Raw genomic sequence first — 18,151 nt, forward strand, 5'->3', positions numbered from 1 at the left:
GTTCTCTGTCGATGTTGGGTAGGGGAAGACTTTAAGGGGTGGCCAGCCCACAAAAATGTAAATAACGACCAGCCTTACAAAATTGCCCCAAAATTTAGTAATAAGTAAAATAAAATTAGTGAAAATAATCATTTGCAATATTTTAAATGTTCTGATAAGCAACTACCATGAAGTCCTTTTTGACATATAATGCATATAGTGCGTGATCTTTTAACGGGACCACCATTCTTTCTACTGCAAACAACACAAACTTTTTCTTTGCGCTCAGGTAGTTTTCTAATTCCACCACTATTTATCTCAGGTGTATAAGATGAATTTTGTTTTTCAATCATCCAATTTTTTTCAATGGTCTCTATGATTTGAGATATGAATAGATATCTTGACAGAATTGGTTCATTTTTATTATTTTTATATATTATATATGAATTTACAATCATTCTAGAAATGATGCTAAAAACGACTTTTTTCCAATATTTAACTGTCCTTCTCTCATCCATATATACACAATTCATCATGTCTGACGTGTCTACACCACCCATGTATTTATTGTAAGTAATTATTGAAGATGGCTTCGTTATAGTCTGGACTTGACCGTGGATGGATTTCGTTATTGTGGTATTTTGTGCCTTTTCATATGTCGACAATAATAATACAGGTTTTCTATGAGATGGTTTATCACGATACCCCGTTATTAAAATTTCATTACTTCTGTAATGTTTAGCAGTCTTCACAGGCATTAATCTTTTAACTTCGACTGGGATCCCCAATCTATTCTTTCTTAATGTTCCCGTTATATAAGTTCCGAATTTGAAAAGATATCGCGCCAGAGGAATGCTAGTAAAAAAATTGTCGGTGATTAGATGGTAGCTTTTTCGGATACAACCACACATTTTGAGTAATTTTTTTACTGCAACATGCGCAAGTCCCAATTTTTTTATGGCTTGTCGATCTTCAGCACTTTTTGCTCCCCTATAGCAGAAGAATGCCATACAATAATTTGAAACTGAATCAGAGAGCATCCAAAACTTGATACCCCATTTATGGTGTTTTTTATTTGGCATGTATTGTAAAAGTTGTGTATGATTTTTCGTTCCAACTAGTGATTCATCGATAGAAATATATTGATGGGGTACGTAATGATGTTGAAATAAAGTATTCGCATGATCGACTAGAGGTTGAAATTTGCTACATGGGTCATATTCTTGATTATTTGAAGGATAAAAATTTTCATTATTCGTAAAATGTAAAAATTTTAGCAAAAGTATAAATCTGTCCCTTGCCATCATTTTTCCGAACCACGGAATGCATCTAGAATTTGTGGACCAGTATGATAATATATTTGGTCTTACAGTAAGACCCATTTCCATGATTATAGCAAAAAAAGCTTTCATTTCTCCCACTGTTGTCGGATGCCATTTTTTCACTCTTGAATGAAGAGACAAAGTGTTAGAATCGATATATTGTTGGGCATATCGATTACTTTCCATAACAATAATCTGCCATAATTCTTCGGTAAAAAATAAATTGAAGTACGAAATTGGCAACGCATCAGTTGGTGGTGGATATTTCGGGCCCGGGATTTCTACAAATGGTGGTAGTTGAGGATTATCGGATAAATCTTGATCCAAAAATACTTCGGCAAATGCTTCTTCAATTTCGGGTTCATCATCAGAGTCAATTTCGGGTTCATAATCAATGTCAATTTCGGGTTCGTTGTCATATAAGGAGTTATTACTTATTTCGCTTTCGTCACTTTCACTGTCCGTTATCATTTTGCAGAGTTAAAATAAATGGAATAGTAACAAAAAACAATAGAAATCCGCTTTCAATTATATAGGTCACGAGACGTCACGAATTCGTGCAATCAATCAAATGCAACTGAAATGCATACAAAATGTTTATGATACATGTTGAAAAATTATTTGATTATTTGAAACTTCGCATCCTTGTGTGTCTCGCTCACACGTAAACAATTAAAACCAAGAAAGAAAGAGAAAAAGACCGCTACCTGTTTCGTATGTATTGCATGTTGTAAAAAGACATCGATGTCTAAAAATAGATTATTGAAAAAAATAATGCGTCGGGAAAACAATCGTCAAAACTTATTTAGTGTATATATGTATGTAGGTATCTCTTTCGTACGCACGCATTTAAAAGCAAGACAGAAAGAGAGAGCGCGAGTCCACAGCTGCTTCTTAAAAATGCATGTAAAGTATTTCAAAAATTACGCGCGTTCGGCGAAGCAAGTATGTAAAAAAATATATTATATTTATTTTTTTATAAAGTAATTACAAATGTTAGCATTTTTCGCTTGGACATTGAAAAACCTCGTAGCAGCCAAAGGGTTAAAAAAACTATTTTTTATGTTATTTTGTTTTATATTCTATTATCGTAATTTATTTTTATAATTGTTTTTTCTTTAATATATTAGAAAATATATTTAAATCATACATTTATATTTTTAAATGATACATACATATATCTAATATATTTTATGAAATGCATACGATAAATTCTTATCTGTTTTATAAAATGCTTACGATAAATGCGCATTTGTTTTATAAAATGCGCAATTAAATGTCTCTTTATGGAAACTACATCAACGTCTAAACTTAAAAGTATAAAAAAAATAGACTGAATCTCGCTGATCAAATCTATTGATACGTTTGTGGTGTTTAGCATTTCTGAAATACGTGTTTGCTTGCTTGACACCTGGGTAAAAATATCCACAACATTGTACTTTTCATATTTCAAGATGAGCTACTCTGTCTGCTGAAAGTATTTTCCATTTTCTATTGTACCCGTGTCCATCATTAAGAAGTCATTTCATATTTAATGCTGACATCTGACTCGTTTTCAAAGGATTTACCCAACGGGCTTTCATTATCGCATAAACAAGCATATCAGTTACCTATTCAGATATAAACAATACATAAATTTCAAAGAATTCATAATAAAATCATATATTTATATAACCATGTATTTTCATTACTTCAGTAAAAATGTACCTTTAGTGTGGTTGTAAATTTTTCAACACGGCAACCATACTTCTACCCAACAGAAACAATAATACTTTTTATTTGTCTGTCTTTCTGTCTGATCTGGCCAGACTGGGGAGTTTTACAATCGACAAGCATAAGTACATTGTGGGTACATATACGTATATGTACATATAATGCATAACAAGTTTGTAAAACTCGTCATGCATTGTATGCTCCCATAGAATTATGAAGGGTTGGGTATTACCCTAAGAACCATTGTCTTTTTTTGCTCAATTAACTTAGCTGAATAAAAGTGTGTAAAATCGGCTTGTGAAATATATTCACAAACCCAAACGTCACAAACCCAAAACGTCGTTCATTAATATAGCAATGTTGACCCTAACTCTGATACTGAGCTTGCACAATTATCTATTGGAAACGGTGTTTTATCTCACAAAATACATCATTTATAATAAAAAATTTAAATGGCAGTGGTAGGCTATTTATGTAACTAGAAGAACGGACGATATATGGATGAAAGAAGTGCTCGAATGGTATCCGAGAGAATGAAAAAGGGTGCAAGGCAAGTCACAGGCGAGATGGGTAGATGAAATCAGAAAAAATGTATGCATTGAGACGGATAAGAGTTGCTCAAAGCAGAGAGGAATTGAAGCGTGATGGAGAGGCCTTTATCCAGCAGTGAATGGCGAATGGCTGTGAATAATTAAGAAGACCTGCATAATAAATAATGTTATAGTATACTATGCTCACGATCGATAATAACATACCGTAGCGACCTAACCCAACTGTAACATTTATAGCTACGAGTCATAAATATCCTAGGTCAGGTGAAATTTTGCAATAGTCGTATGTCTATTAGTCTATTCGGTATGCACATCCTGATAGTTACTATATTAGTACATAAGTAGGTGTTTATTTCCTCGAGTCTTCTTTTGGAAACGGTCAGTGAATGTTTAGGTAAGTATATGACTACTTATGCAAATGACTATAGTGCTTTCTTATTGCATCAGTATATTTTTGAAATTACATATAAAACAGTTGCTTAATAAGTAAATATGTAGGTATGTATATCTTCAGTCGTCACAAGTTCTTGGAAAGATTACTTTTCCAAAGTTAATAGAAATGACCAGATAGGAACAAAAGAAGTAAGAAAATGGGTGAGTAACAGTGGTATGGTGCTAAATTAAAAAGTGCACTTTTTAATTTTGTTATCTCTGTAAGTATGCAAAGTAACTTGTAAAAATCATTTTTATGACGGTCATAAGTAAAGTCAACTTGGAAGCTACTAGTTGGTGAAAAATGAATCAATCAATTCTAAGTTCTCGATCTGGAGTTTTGATGATTTATTCAAACGTCTTATCTTATTAGTGAGACGGTGGTGGAAGCTAAAATTTTCAAAACTTCATCTCAACTCCAGATTAGACCAGTGTGTTGAATTACTATCTGTACTTCGTCACTTCCTGTCGTGTCGCATCACTATGCATTCAATCTTAGATTAGGTAAGTGCGTATAATGTTTATAGCATACCAGTAAGATAGATTTTTAATATATTTCCAACAATTAGCCGGGGAAATGTTTTCAGCACAATTTTTTTATTGTTGAAATCAGCAACCATTGACGCATTCGTGAATGTCGAAAAAAAATTGACAAACTTTCATCGAAACCTGGCCTGCAGGCGTATTGCGGAGTCCCTGCATTTCAATCTTTCAAGTGAAGTTGGAGCCATAAAAAATCAACCGACTCAACTTGGGTCTCAACAATTTTAATGAAGGAAATCCACTATTAAATTGAAATTTAAAAATTTCTTTATAAAAATCATGGCTTTAAATTACATAAATTATGAATAAAATTGTTGATTTGGATGTATTTTGATGTGTTGAGGCCAAAACCGATTGTCTCCTCCGTCACATTGCTTTGTTTGTGTATGAAATTCACACACATACACTATGAATGTACTTAATTTTTATTTATATCATTTAATAATTCGATAAATTAGGTTAAATGTCAACTTTTAATGTTTTTTCAATTCATTTAATTTATATATTTTTTTTAAATGGCGATTATTCGTTTCCTGTCACGTCACAGCGTCTTGGTTCATATGAAATTGATCCTCGTCGTATCACGTCGCTCCAATACACACGTAGCTTCAAACTATTGTTAAATTTGAAACGTCACTATTTCTAGCATTCGATAATTGTCATAGTATATGTACATATATAGCTTCCGCTTGCGGAAATGATCGATGATTTATATCCCACTTTATAAATATGTATGAACAAATGTAAACTCGCATCTGGTGAGCAAAAGCGGCTAAAACCACTAGTATACTATATTTGATCGTTTGAATTTTAAATATTTGTTTTTTTTTCTCATCCTTATCGGATGCATCAAAAATAATCGAATCATATTCTTATGCACACATTTTAAACAAGTATAATATATATATATTTTTGCCATTTAAAATATTTTGGAATAGAAAAGAGGCTACGGTTAAAAGCTCGCCGCGCCCACGTGTCTGTCGCGTTGCGTTTTTTTGCTCGCTTTTATCTCGCTTGCAAAAGTCGGGCTGTCGTATCATTATCGCGTTCATTCTATAGATAAAATCGTTATTTTTCACCGTTGAGTTATGTACATAATAATATGTATTTACATAAACGCGCTCTTCGGCAGATCGAATGAGTCAAAGATGCGTCATCAACACTTCAGGACTATTCTCGTTGGAAATTTATACAGTGACTAACTAAACTAAACGTTGCGTTGCAATCTGCAATATTACGTAAGCGTAATAATTTTTACACACTCTCGGTGTTACAGTATACTTCCTCTAAAACGGAACTTATTTTTTTTCACTTATCTTTAATGCATATAGACGTTTCTTTTCAAATTGAATTAGAATAGAATAGAAAAATGGTGAAAATATAGATTCCCCTATTACCAGTGACAATACCAGTTGGTAAACAGATTATTCCCAGTGCCGGTTTTAGGGGGGGGCTAGGTCGAGTGGCGCCCGAGGGCGCCAAATAAGTTAGGGCGCCGAACAATGTGCCAAAAGCCATTCAAAATTTTAGATTGGAGTTAAAAAATTAACTGTTAAGAAAAAATTGCCCGAAGGCGCCATCGGGTGTAAGGCCGGCACTGATTATTCCGCACATTGGAATCGCGCGCACGACAATCCTTGCCATAAAAATCGCGAATACGGAATATCTGGCACTCGAGTTCTCGCTATTATAATATTTCGCGTGATTGATGGAGTTTTTGGATGCCAAATGTTCCGTGATCGAGGTTCTAGTGACGTGCGCGAGATCGGTTTTTGCGTAATAATCACTGAACCAGTCAAGCCAAGGATTCTGTGGATATACATTTTGGCAAATTAATAATAAATGTAAGCATACGAGACGGGGAGGGGATTTCAACAAGTACCCAGTAAAAGAACAAAAAATAAAGCAAACTCTTTCCAACGTATGTTCCATTTGATATAAAACATGAGATATCCCTTCCGTTAGAAATCAATGTTCTTTAAGTGTTATAAGTATGTACATAAAACTTTAAAGTAATCTTGCAATGACTTCGGCATAGATTTTTAGATCTGCCTACTTATTTACCGATATAATGATTATGATATTATGATTAAAGCCCGGACCCAGAAGGTGCCGCGTATTGTTCAAATGTTGTAAATGCATTGTTAAACGTTTGCCGAACCTTTTTTACAAAGGATTTACAACAATGGAACAATGAGCGACCCATTGGCTATCCTACCTCTAATTATGATGCTACTTACTATTTTTTTTAATTAAATACAACTGTATATGTAGGAAGTTTTTTTTTATTATTTCATTTTTACCATAAGTGCCATAACAAATTGCCCTAAATGGTCAAAATGTTCCGTATGTATATGTATAAATTTATATAATAATACATTTTCAATTATTATAAATTAGACAGTAGTGACAAATAGAGGGTAAGCAATCAATTTTGTGAGTGTCGTTTAAATTAAATCAAATAAATTGGGAAACTTTGGAATCACTTATCTATTTAGTACCATTAGAACTTAATGGACTAAACAATGTGTTGACTAACCTTTAACGTCTAAACGACTAAATTTTATATGAAAATGATACAAAAAATATTTTTTGTAGGTACTTTTGTTTTTCCAATTTCTCTGTTTAATAATATTTGTTTTCAAAAATAAGCTTATTTTTTTCATAATTCAATAAGGTGTATGCTTATAAGTATATTTTCCATTTTTTTTGATATATGTAAAAAATATATTTTTGAAAAAACATTCAACTTGACCTATGTATGTATTTATTTTCCTGCCGGGGGCAGAAAAAGCTGAATTGACGTATGTATATACGCACTACATACTTACACAGATTGATTGAGATACTGGCTATTTAATTTGTTGCCTTACATATCTATATCTATTTAGTCACCTGCACAAATTTGTGCGACTTCCGAGTAGTTTAAAATCAGCGATGGCTTTGCACTCAATTTCTACTCTCATTTCAGGTTTCGTTGTGTGAAGACCATGAGCCGCACCAAAATTTACCGGCGGCATAACAGGCCATATCGCTGTCCCATGCTCAACTCGGTTTCCAGATATCATCCAGCAACCGTCGAAGCCTTCGTGGATTTCCTCGTTACCTTTGATATCGTCCCCCACCCCAGATTTAACCCCATCTCCACCATCCGCCGCACCCCAACCCTCAGTCCATCTCCCACCCCCAGCCTAATCTCCGTCACCTCCTTCCAACCCAGCCCCAGCCCCAGCCCCACCCCAGTCCACGTTCCATCCCCTATCCCCAGCTCCACCCCAGTCCACGTTCCATCCCCTATCCCCAGCCCCACCCCAGCCCGCGCACCATCCCCTATCCCCAGCCCCAGCCCAGTCCACGTTCCATCCCCTATCCCCAGCCCCACCCCAGTCCACGTTCCATCTCCTATCCCCAGCCCCAGCCCAGTCCACGTTCCATCCCCTATCCCCAGCCCCATCCTAATAATACCCTTTCGTAAAAAGCCCAAGAAATGCCGTATAACCAAACAAGAGTACATCGCCTCCCTCAATCTCGGCTCCAAATCAACTCCAACGGTCCCCACCCCAACGGCCACCTCCACCTCCAACTTTTCGAATTTGGGAATACAAATGAAAATGTTGGGGAGGAACTAAATGAACCCCATCGCACCCTTGAACTTTACGGATTCCGCAATCCCACCCCAATGGTCACCTCCACCCCTAACCCTGAGTCTGAAATAGAAAAAAGAAAAAAAATTGAAACCATGGCAGTGCTACTCAAACTATGGTCGATGAAAGACGTTAAAAGATAATTTAAAATAAAAAAAAGTTATGGCGGAGAAAGACGTTAAAAAATAAAACAATAGCTTATGACAAAGTTGCATCATCTGATCCACCACCACTCTTCGCAAAAAATTGAATTGATTGTCGCCACCACGCACCGCACCCCTTACCACACCCCTCATTAATTTCCCAAAATTTTTGACATCATCCTTCACCGTTTGATTCTTGCGCAGTTTAAAAGATTATTGTGTGATGAGCAACATGGTTTTACACCCTGTCGTTCCACTACCACTAATCTCGCCTGCTTCACACATTTGATCATGTCTAAAGTTGACGTTGGTCAGCAAGTTGATGTAGCCTACTTTGACTTTCGTAAAGCCTTTGATCAAGTCAATAATGACGCTCTTTTGATCAGGTTAGCTGAAGTGGGTTTTTCAACGCGTCTTCTTAAACTCTTTGCTTCTTATCTTAGTGATAGGAAGCAATTTGTTAGATATGGTCTTTATGAATCTCCTTCATTTTTTACTCGATCTGGTGTTACTCAGGGGTCCACTTTAGGCCCATTACTATTTACAATTCTTATTAATAACCTCCCTAGAGTTTTATGTAATGCATCATGTCTCTTGTTTGCTGACGACGTTAAATTATTTTTTGCTGTCAAGGATGAGAGGCAAGCCTCTCTCCTTCAAGCTGATATTAACGCTGTCTTGGAGTTCAGTTCTAGTTTGGGCCTTGAACTTAATTTAAACAAATGTGCAATTATGAGCTATGGACGTGCACATTCACTCTATTGTCACGGATATTCCATTAGATCCGTCTTGTTGAAGCGTGTGGAATCTATTGTCGATTTGGGTATCACTTTTGATCCTCAGCTCACCTTTCACAACCATATCAAAAAAGTCGCTGACGTTTCCTTTCGTCGACTTGGATTTGTTTTGAGATATGCAAGATTATTCTCCAATCCTTTGTCTTCTCGCTTGCTTTTCAATTCGCTTGTGAGAAGTAAGCTAGAGTATAATGCGATTGTGTGGAATCCGCATGAAGCAAATTACTCTCTGATGATTGAGAAAGTGCAAAAAGCATTTCTTCGTTTCCTATATAGGAATGAATATGGGTATTACCCATATCTCTACCCCACTCCTTTCCTTTTGGGCATGCTTGGGTATAATTTCCTTGAACTTCGGAGAAACTTCTCATTAATTGGTTTCGTTCTCCTGCTCTTACGTGGTAATACGTCATGCCCGTTGTTGCTGGAGCAGTTGGGACTTTATGTCCCTAATCACTATGTGCGTGGTAGACATCATCATTTGCTGGCTGTACCTCCTGCCCGCACAGTCCTTTTTCGAATGGCTCCTATTCCAAGAGCTATCCGACTTCTTTATGAAATCGTTGCTGCCGAGACTGAATGTGATATTTTCCACCTTAGTGAGCGTAAATTGTCGGAAATTACTCTAACCCATTTATCTGGTAGTCTGCGCTCATCATTGTTTTCATGATTGATTGTGATTTATGAGTGAAATTTTGATTAACTCTCTTCCATTTGGGCCTTACAGGGATGTTTTGTATTTGTAGTTGTTTCTTACATATTTATTGAAACTGGCTGTAGGTGCAAGGCATTCCTTATGCTATATTTTATTTGATATTTTTACTTTATCTGTTATTATAAATGCTATTTTTTATGTATGTATGGATGTATTTATGTTTATGTTTAATTGTTATTTTGTTTTTTTTCTTTTTTGTGTTATATTTTTTGACCATTGTGGCGCTTTAGGAATTCCTGTTATGCCACAATGGTCTGTTTAAAATAAATAAATAAATAAATAAATAAATTAATCAGTCAGTGTCGATCTGCATCAATTGGTGAGCGTCATACTTGTATTATAATTACGACTCCGGCATGCTGCAAATTATCAACTTACATATCTGTCTCTTAATTAAAAATTAGTATTGAAAAAATACATGTTTATACGTTATATTGTTATATACAGATGAACAGTAAAGGCCCAATGGACAAATTTTTAAATAAGAAACACACAGATACAGAACATCGAAATACTTCTAAGTCTTCAGACGCGGATGGTGAACTCACACAAACTGAAGACAATGTAACCGCTGGATCACCCAAAAAATTTCGCCATGTTTATATTCGTAAATATGATCCCTCTTACATTCAGTTTGGATTTATTGTTGTGAGTGATGATAAAGCTGACTCACCAAAACCTCAGTGTGTGATATGTGGTGAGGTTTTGTCTAACGAAGCGACGAAGCCCTCGAAGTTAAAAAGACATTTAAATACAAAAATTAAAATCTAGTTTCAAAACCGAGAGAGTTCTTTAAAAGAAAGCGTGCTGATTTTAAATCTCAACAGAAAAATATATTTACTGCATCCCACATAAATACTAATGCTATGCGAGCCTCATACAAAGTTGTCCTTCGTATTGCTAAAGGAAAAAATCCATACATAATATGTGAGGATTTTGTGATGGGCTGTATTAAGGATGTCTGTTTTGAAGTATTAGGTGAGTTGGCAGCAAAGAAAGTTGATTGTGTTCCACTGTCCAATGACACAATAGCTCGAAGAATTCATGATATTGCTAACGATATGGAAGACATAGACGAAATAAAATTGGCAAAGTACTTTTCTTTGTTAAGTCTTTAAAATTCTTGGTTAAGTCTTTATTCTTATCTATTTATCTTATAAGTTACAGTTAAAATGTATCTCTACTAGTTGTAATAAATTTTGAATACATATGTAGTTGGAATATTTTATTTTTATAAACAAATGTAAGTGTCTTCACAAGTTACCCCAATATGAAACTGTAGCCAGACAATATGTACATACATATTTATTTATACGGTCTTAAAAATAGACCATTATATATATAAAAACGGCAATCTGTGTGTGTGTGAGTGTGTCCCAAACATAATGAATGAATCGATAAATAGCCTAAACTTTTGTATAAATTCTCATTCGGAGTCGAACCGGCGAAACCTTACGCGAACACAAATATCCTCTTATAAGTATACCCGAGTTCAGAGACATAGCCGTGAAACCATCGTCGAATATTCGAATAGTCCTTTTTTTTAAACATTCCTTAAAGTTTTCGAATTAATTGAAATTTGAATTAAAAAAGATATATTTTTTAATTAAAATTAATTATATTTTATTATTAAAATAAAATTAATATTAATAATAATAAATTATTAAAAATAAGATTAATACGTTGTCTCGAATCGAACCTAGGCCGCTCGGTTGCTTGACTGGGCTTTAATCCAATACACCACGACGGCTGACAAAGGAGTTGTTCTTAATTTAATTTATAATATTCGAGGTTGCGAGGTCAATGACCGGGGTTTGATTACACATCATTGTGGGCATTGAGTTTTATAAATTAAACATACATTTTTGCTTACGTCCCGCGATGTAAAATACGTACTTTTCATATTATCCGATTCTGATTCGGATTTCGACTTCGGGTTTTATAATTTTACAATTATTTTTGGTTGTGGCTATTTGCAGGTACTGTATCTGCGAATAATTGGTTATTTCCAGGTACTGTATATGCGAATAATTGGCTATTTTCAGGTACTGCATCTACGAATAATTGGTTATTTGCAGGTACTGTATCTGAGAATTATTGGCTATTTGCAAGTACTATATCTGCGAAATATGGGCTATTTGCAGGTATTATATCTTTGAAATCAGGTACAATGCATGAGAAATAATCAAATGACTTGTCTATTTAACAACATCAAAATGTGTTCTAAACAGTTAACGCAAAATTGTTCTGAATTATCGTAATAGTTCTAAAAATTTTATTTTACTCGAAGATACAGTATTTGTTTATAGAATTATTAGAATATTTTCACATGCCAATCTCTTATGCTGCGTACGGACCAAACCAACGACGATTTTGGGCCAACGTTTTAACCAGAAGGATAAAACCAGTAGCGTACAAAATATCGAAATAAAAATTAAATTTAAAAATTGAAATTCAATATAAAAATTAACACTATTATTATTATATTAAAATTAAATTCAAATATCAAAATAAAATTATAATAAATATATTAAAATTAAAATAAAATATTGAAAGTTAAAACAGAACATGCCCAATTTAAATAAATTTTTGAGATTGACCTAATATTAGATCATCAACAATCACATACAGGTAATCCTTGACTTTTGTTTGTCGAAGATGTTTTGAATTACGAAGATACGCACTAAGATCAAAAAAAAATCTAAGAATTATTATTTTTACGTCCCCGTAATGCACAGTTACTGAGAATATATCATGTATTAGTATGGGTGACCGAGCGATCGTTGCAATCCGGTGCGTTGTCGGTACATCAATCGAAATTTTTTTAGTCTTCAATTGTTTCTCTCGTCAAAATAAATCAATTAATGAAATCATTTCAGAGGTAAAATTTATTTATTTAGAAATCAAATATTACAATAAAAATTCATGTTTATTTAAATCATAAAAGACAATATACAAAAACATAAAAAATAAAAAAGGAACATATTTAAAAAATGATGGCGTGCCGTGATTTGATATTATATCAGCTAAATCTTTGAGTGAATTAAGTACTTTATTATCTTGTTTATCTTGTTCATCTTTATCTTTATTATCTGTTCATCTGTATTATCTTGTTCATCTTTATTATCTTGTTTTAGGTATCTGTTGTGAAAACATTCTGTGAATGTATCGATTTTTCGTTACATCTATTCCATTTTTATTGCATAATTTAATTGGCATAACCCATTCGGAATTTCTGTTTCAGTTCCGATTCTGATTAATTATTACTATTCGTATTGTAACTTTATTTTAAATCATGTATCAATCCAAAAGCACCTGTTGAAATTTCAACTTAGTAAAAAATAAATAAGAATTTGTACACATACATAGGTATATATACGTTCATAACATATGTACACACATATATTTATGCACGCATACATGCACACAAAAATGTATACATAAAAGTAAAAATAAATTACATTAGATTGAAAAAGTGTTTAAATAGAACGGATTTCATCTTGCATCTGCTGACATTGAATAAGTCGATCTAAATGGGACTATCCACTTTGTTTTAAGTATTATTATGAATTCGAATTAAAATACTAAACCAACCAAAATAGAATATGTATTGAAATTATTTAGAACACTGTAAGTTACGTCACGGTTTCGGAAACCGGAACACCATAGAAAAATGTGATTTTGCGTGAAATTTCAGTGAACTTAAATAAAATAAACACCCAAAGTCATAAAAATGGTAGATTATATCACAGTGGTTTATTTTAATGACAATTGCTAAGAAAAGAAACAACAACAAAAAAGGTAGGGAGAATTTTAGTCCGAGACGGTTTTTATGACCAAACGCAGTCTCCACAGTTGAATGAAATTTTGAATGAAAAAAGACAATTGAGCGCAAACTTTTAATTTTATTAATCACATGGTATTATTTACGAATTATAAAAACTTAATTAATATTTTGTTGCGGCTCCTTTTAATTTTATGACGGCTTTTATACGGTTAGTCATAGAATCTATAAAGTTTCTTAAAATGTCGATGGAGAAGTCTTCATACTATACTTTTTCAATGGTCTCTTTTAATGATTGATGGCTAGACACATTTGTTTTACTAATCCTATATTTAATAGCCATCCATACATTTTCAATTGGGTTTAAATCGGGATTATTCCCAGGCCATGTTAATTTCTTTACACCCAATTCCTGCAAATAAACCCGAACCTAATAAAAAGTAACAAAAATATTTCAGTTTTTTGATCGAAATATTATTAATTACATTCAATATCATTAAATAAAATTAATACTCATTAATTTAGCTCGATGACAAGGGGCAGAGTCATCTTGGAATATGACATCATCAGAATTTGAAAGATGGTTTTCCATTGATGGGATAAAACTTTCTTCTAGAATTTTTTTATATGCTATTCCATTAATGGAACCTTGCACAAACTGTATTCGACCAATTCCATAATAATAAAAACATCCCCAAATCATGTGGCTTGGGGGATGCTTCACTGTCTCAGGGTACATTTTTGGTCGAATCTTTCTCCAACTTTTCTTCGAACATACGGAAAACCATTGGAGCTGAAGAGGTTAAATTTCGACTCATCAGAAAATATGACTTGTCTTCAATCCGATTTCGTCCAATTTTTGTGATATTTCGACCACTCTAATCGTTTTTTCATCATTGTCTTCGTAAGTAATGGTTTTTTCGCAGGTTTCCGAGCGTGCAGTCCAGATTCTCTGAGTCGTTTTCTTAAGGTTACATCACTAATTTCAATTGAAAATTGATCCAAGATATCTTTTCTTATCTCTACAGCAGTTGTGAACCGTTGCTGTAAAGATAATAGAGTTATCAGGCGATCTTGTCTCTCGGATGTGCATCTTTTCGGTCCTGTCCCCTTCTTACGATGAAAAGTTCCAGAATCCTTTTTCTTTTTCATTATTCTTGACAAAGTAGATACAGATCGTCCCATTTGTTGAGAAATTGATCGCAATGAATGTCCAGAGTCTGCCAAAGCCGCGATTTTTATATTCTCCTCCAATGATAGTTGAGTATATTGTCGCATGGTATTTTTATTTTCAACGATTTCGATCCGTACACCTCGAAAACTCACACTAAACTGAATTCAAATTGTAGAAAACAATCACATTTAAAAGACCCGATCGTTAAAAACCACACACCTAAAGGGACAATATTTTTAGTGCCCAAAAATCGTAAGATCACAAGTGTTCCGGTTTCCGAAATCGTGACGGTATATGTATAGGTACATAATATAAACACATCGATTTTTCACAGAAAAAAATGTTAACTAAAAATGTTGATTGTCTTGCTTTGAAAGATATTTGCAAAACTCGTTTATCCTTTAAAATTATTTAACTATTACTTTTATTGATAAAAATATATAAATAAAAAATGAAATAGTTAAAATTCATGTATGTACTCATTATACATAATACACCCCCCACAAATTTTGCCCCCCCTACCCCATGGGAAAAGCTGAAATAACGCCCCTGCTTATATAATAATAAACATGATAGATATATACCTATATTTTTTTTTTTATGAATTATACATATGTATTAATTTATGTATAGTTTGTTTCTTTTGTGTTATATTTTGTTGACCATTGTGGCGCATTAGGAATTCATGTAATGCCACAATGGTCTCAACTTTAAAAATAAAATATATATACTTGTGTTTTTTTAAAGAGAAAACTATTCTGGTGTAAAAATCTTTTCAAAACAGTAGACTAGGCTAAAATATTCCATCTCGTATCCAAATGATTTTTCAAGCTAACAACGATGATATTATTTGGGGACGCGACAATTGGTGCAAGTCCAAAAGGTTCCCATCTATTTATTAAGTGGTGAAATAAAATTAGAAACAGTTTGTAAGGTTCCAAAAATAGAACTCAAAACTCAAAAGTATTAAAATTAAAACATGCATAACGATGCCTCGAACAAACTACATATCTAATCGAAAAATATAAAATGGATATTTGAAAAACACATCGAATTCAACTTAAAATTAAAATGTTTTATTAAAAAATGAAATAGATGAGCTCCCATTTGCCAAGGCCTCGCTACGGTGATGTTTGAAACCTATAAAACAGGTGTTTAACATTTTTTCGCATTGATCGTTTGTTTAGAGCTCCTTTAAAACGATTTTGATATACAATTCCATCCAACGGACATTGCTATTTGTTCTGGCGAATTTACTTGTGACATGAAAAATTAAATTATATAAGTTGTAATATGAAAAATTACAATCTTAAATGAAATTAATGAATAATAATATTTAAATTCGTCCAAGGTGGGTGACTGGCACCCCCTTGGATCCGCCAGTAACTCCTAGGGTATAAATAAGAAAGTTTAAACAGACATATCTACTTACATACATTTTTTTGTATTTGTTTCGGGAAGAGGAAAGTATGATCCATCGGACTTTTGCTAAGATAACAACAGACATTGCTATGTATTTGTTCTGGCGAATGTACTTCAGATTTTTATACTCTCCATTTTTATTAGCACTGACATTTAATATTATATGTAATACGGAACATTCTGATAGTAAAATACTTGCCGAAAACTGATTTGTATACCAACAAAATTGATTAAATTGCTGGCCTTTTGATTTGTTGCCATTAAGAACTCCTTAATAATAAATATCAGTTCCACTCCTTGTCGCACTCTTCATTGGCGGTTGCCTCGTCCTCCCACCCACTCCCACCCACTCCACCCACTCCCACCCACCCAGTCTTCTGTTGCCACGCCACAGGTATGTGCGACTGCGATTGCTTGTTACACAAACACTAATTAGTCTTTTCAATAAAAAGTTAACCAATCGAACAAATAACCAATGCGATTGCCGAACTGTAATCCACTGCACGATTCCCCGACTCTCGCCTTCAGCTCCAAATTGTGCAGATCCAACCGACTTTTGCTAAAATAACGATTTTCTTATTTTGCTCATTTAATTATTATTCCAAATGCCATTTCTGAATAGAGCCGAGTCATTGAACTTTTTAAAATAATAATTTCAAAATTTTGCATCGCTTTCATGTCGAATAGCAATATGTATGTGTTATCTCGAGACGGGTTTTTAATCTCTAGCAGGTTCCAATTACAGTATGCCAATTTTGTATTCAACCATTATCGTTATACATATACAACCACATATATCGTTATGATATACAACCACATATGTATTTATACACAATTCATTCGCACAATATCTAATACCATCTAAACACTGTTTACAGACCAACCAAAGGACGCGTGTTGGCGCCACAGCTTGGAATGGGTCATATCTACCTGCAGAGGTGTTAAATTCAACGAGTCCGTCCTCCGATTGAGCGAACATCCCATCTGGCCATCTCGATTTGGGCCTTCCGATTTGCTGGACCCTTTTGTTTCGAAACTCTCTTTTTTTAGATTTAATCTGCCGAAGATTGTTCTATTAAGCTAAATCTTACCTTTTTCAAAAAAGAAAAATCATCATGCAAATACAGGATGTCATAAAATCATTTAATCTTATTGCCATTACAAGATTCAATTCCCATCGATCTAATTTGCAAAATGGTGTCGTTTATTTAAAAGAAGATCTCGAATTTACATTTTATTTTATCTAATTTGCACCTATGTATGTACATATGTAGATACATACATATGTAAAGCTGCGTTCAATTTTATTTGTAAAAAAAAATATATTTCGTAATTATTTATATTTGTAAATAAAATTGAATTTATAAAAAAAATATTTCTTTATATTTCCTACAACAGTGTTCTGTTTCTTACCAAGTGAGCAGTTTTTAAGCGTAGTTTATATTTTGAGAGTGAACCTTTTTTTATCGACTAATGAAGAACGAATACTAGTCAAGAAAGTGATATTGTTCTTGCATCTTTTGAAAGGAAATAGCTGCAATAAATCTTTATGGTATTTTAGTACCATAAGTACTAATTTAACCAAAAAAATATCGGTTCGGTTTCGGTTTTGGTTCCGGCAAATATAACGGTTTGTCCGGTTTTCGGTTCAGTTCCAGTTCGGGTCACTGATTTTAAGTAATAAAAAAAATTTGAACAATATTTAATAACCGGTACTAGAACCTTTGTCTTGTGTAAATTTCCCTACATTTGTATTCAATTTGTATTGAAAATGCTCTCATAGCCGGTATGTGTAAACATGTATGTACTTTCAGTTATCGATTTTTTTTTTTATCATAATATCAAAAAGTCATTATTAATTTTTTTTTGCGTTATTTCTTATTCTACATTTGCTAACACAGTTCTGAATACATACGACTGGCCAAATTTTAA

The sequence above is a fragment of the Arctopsyche grandis genome, chromosome 2 (assembly GCF_051622035.1).
Source record: "Arctopsyche grandis isolate Sample6627 chromosome 2, ASM5162203v2, whole genome shotgun sequence".
Taxonomy (NCBI): Eukaryota; Metazoa; Arthropoda; class Insecta; order Trichoptera; family Hydropsychidae; genus Arctopsyche; species Arctopsyche grandis.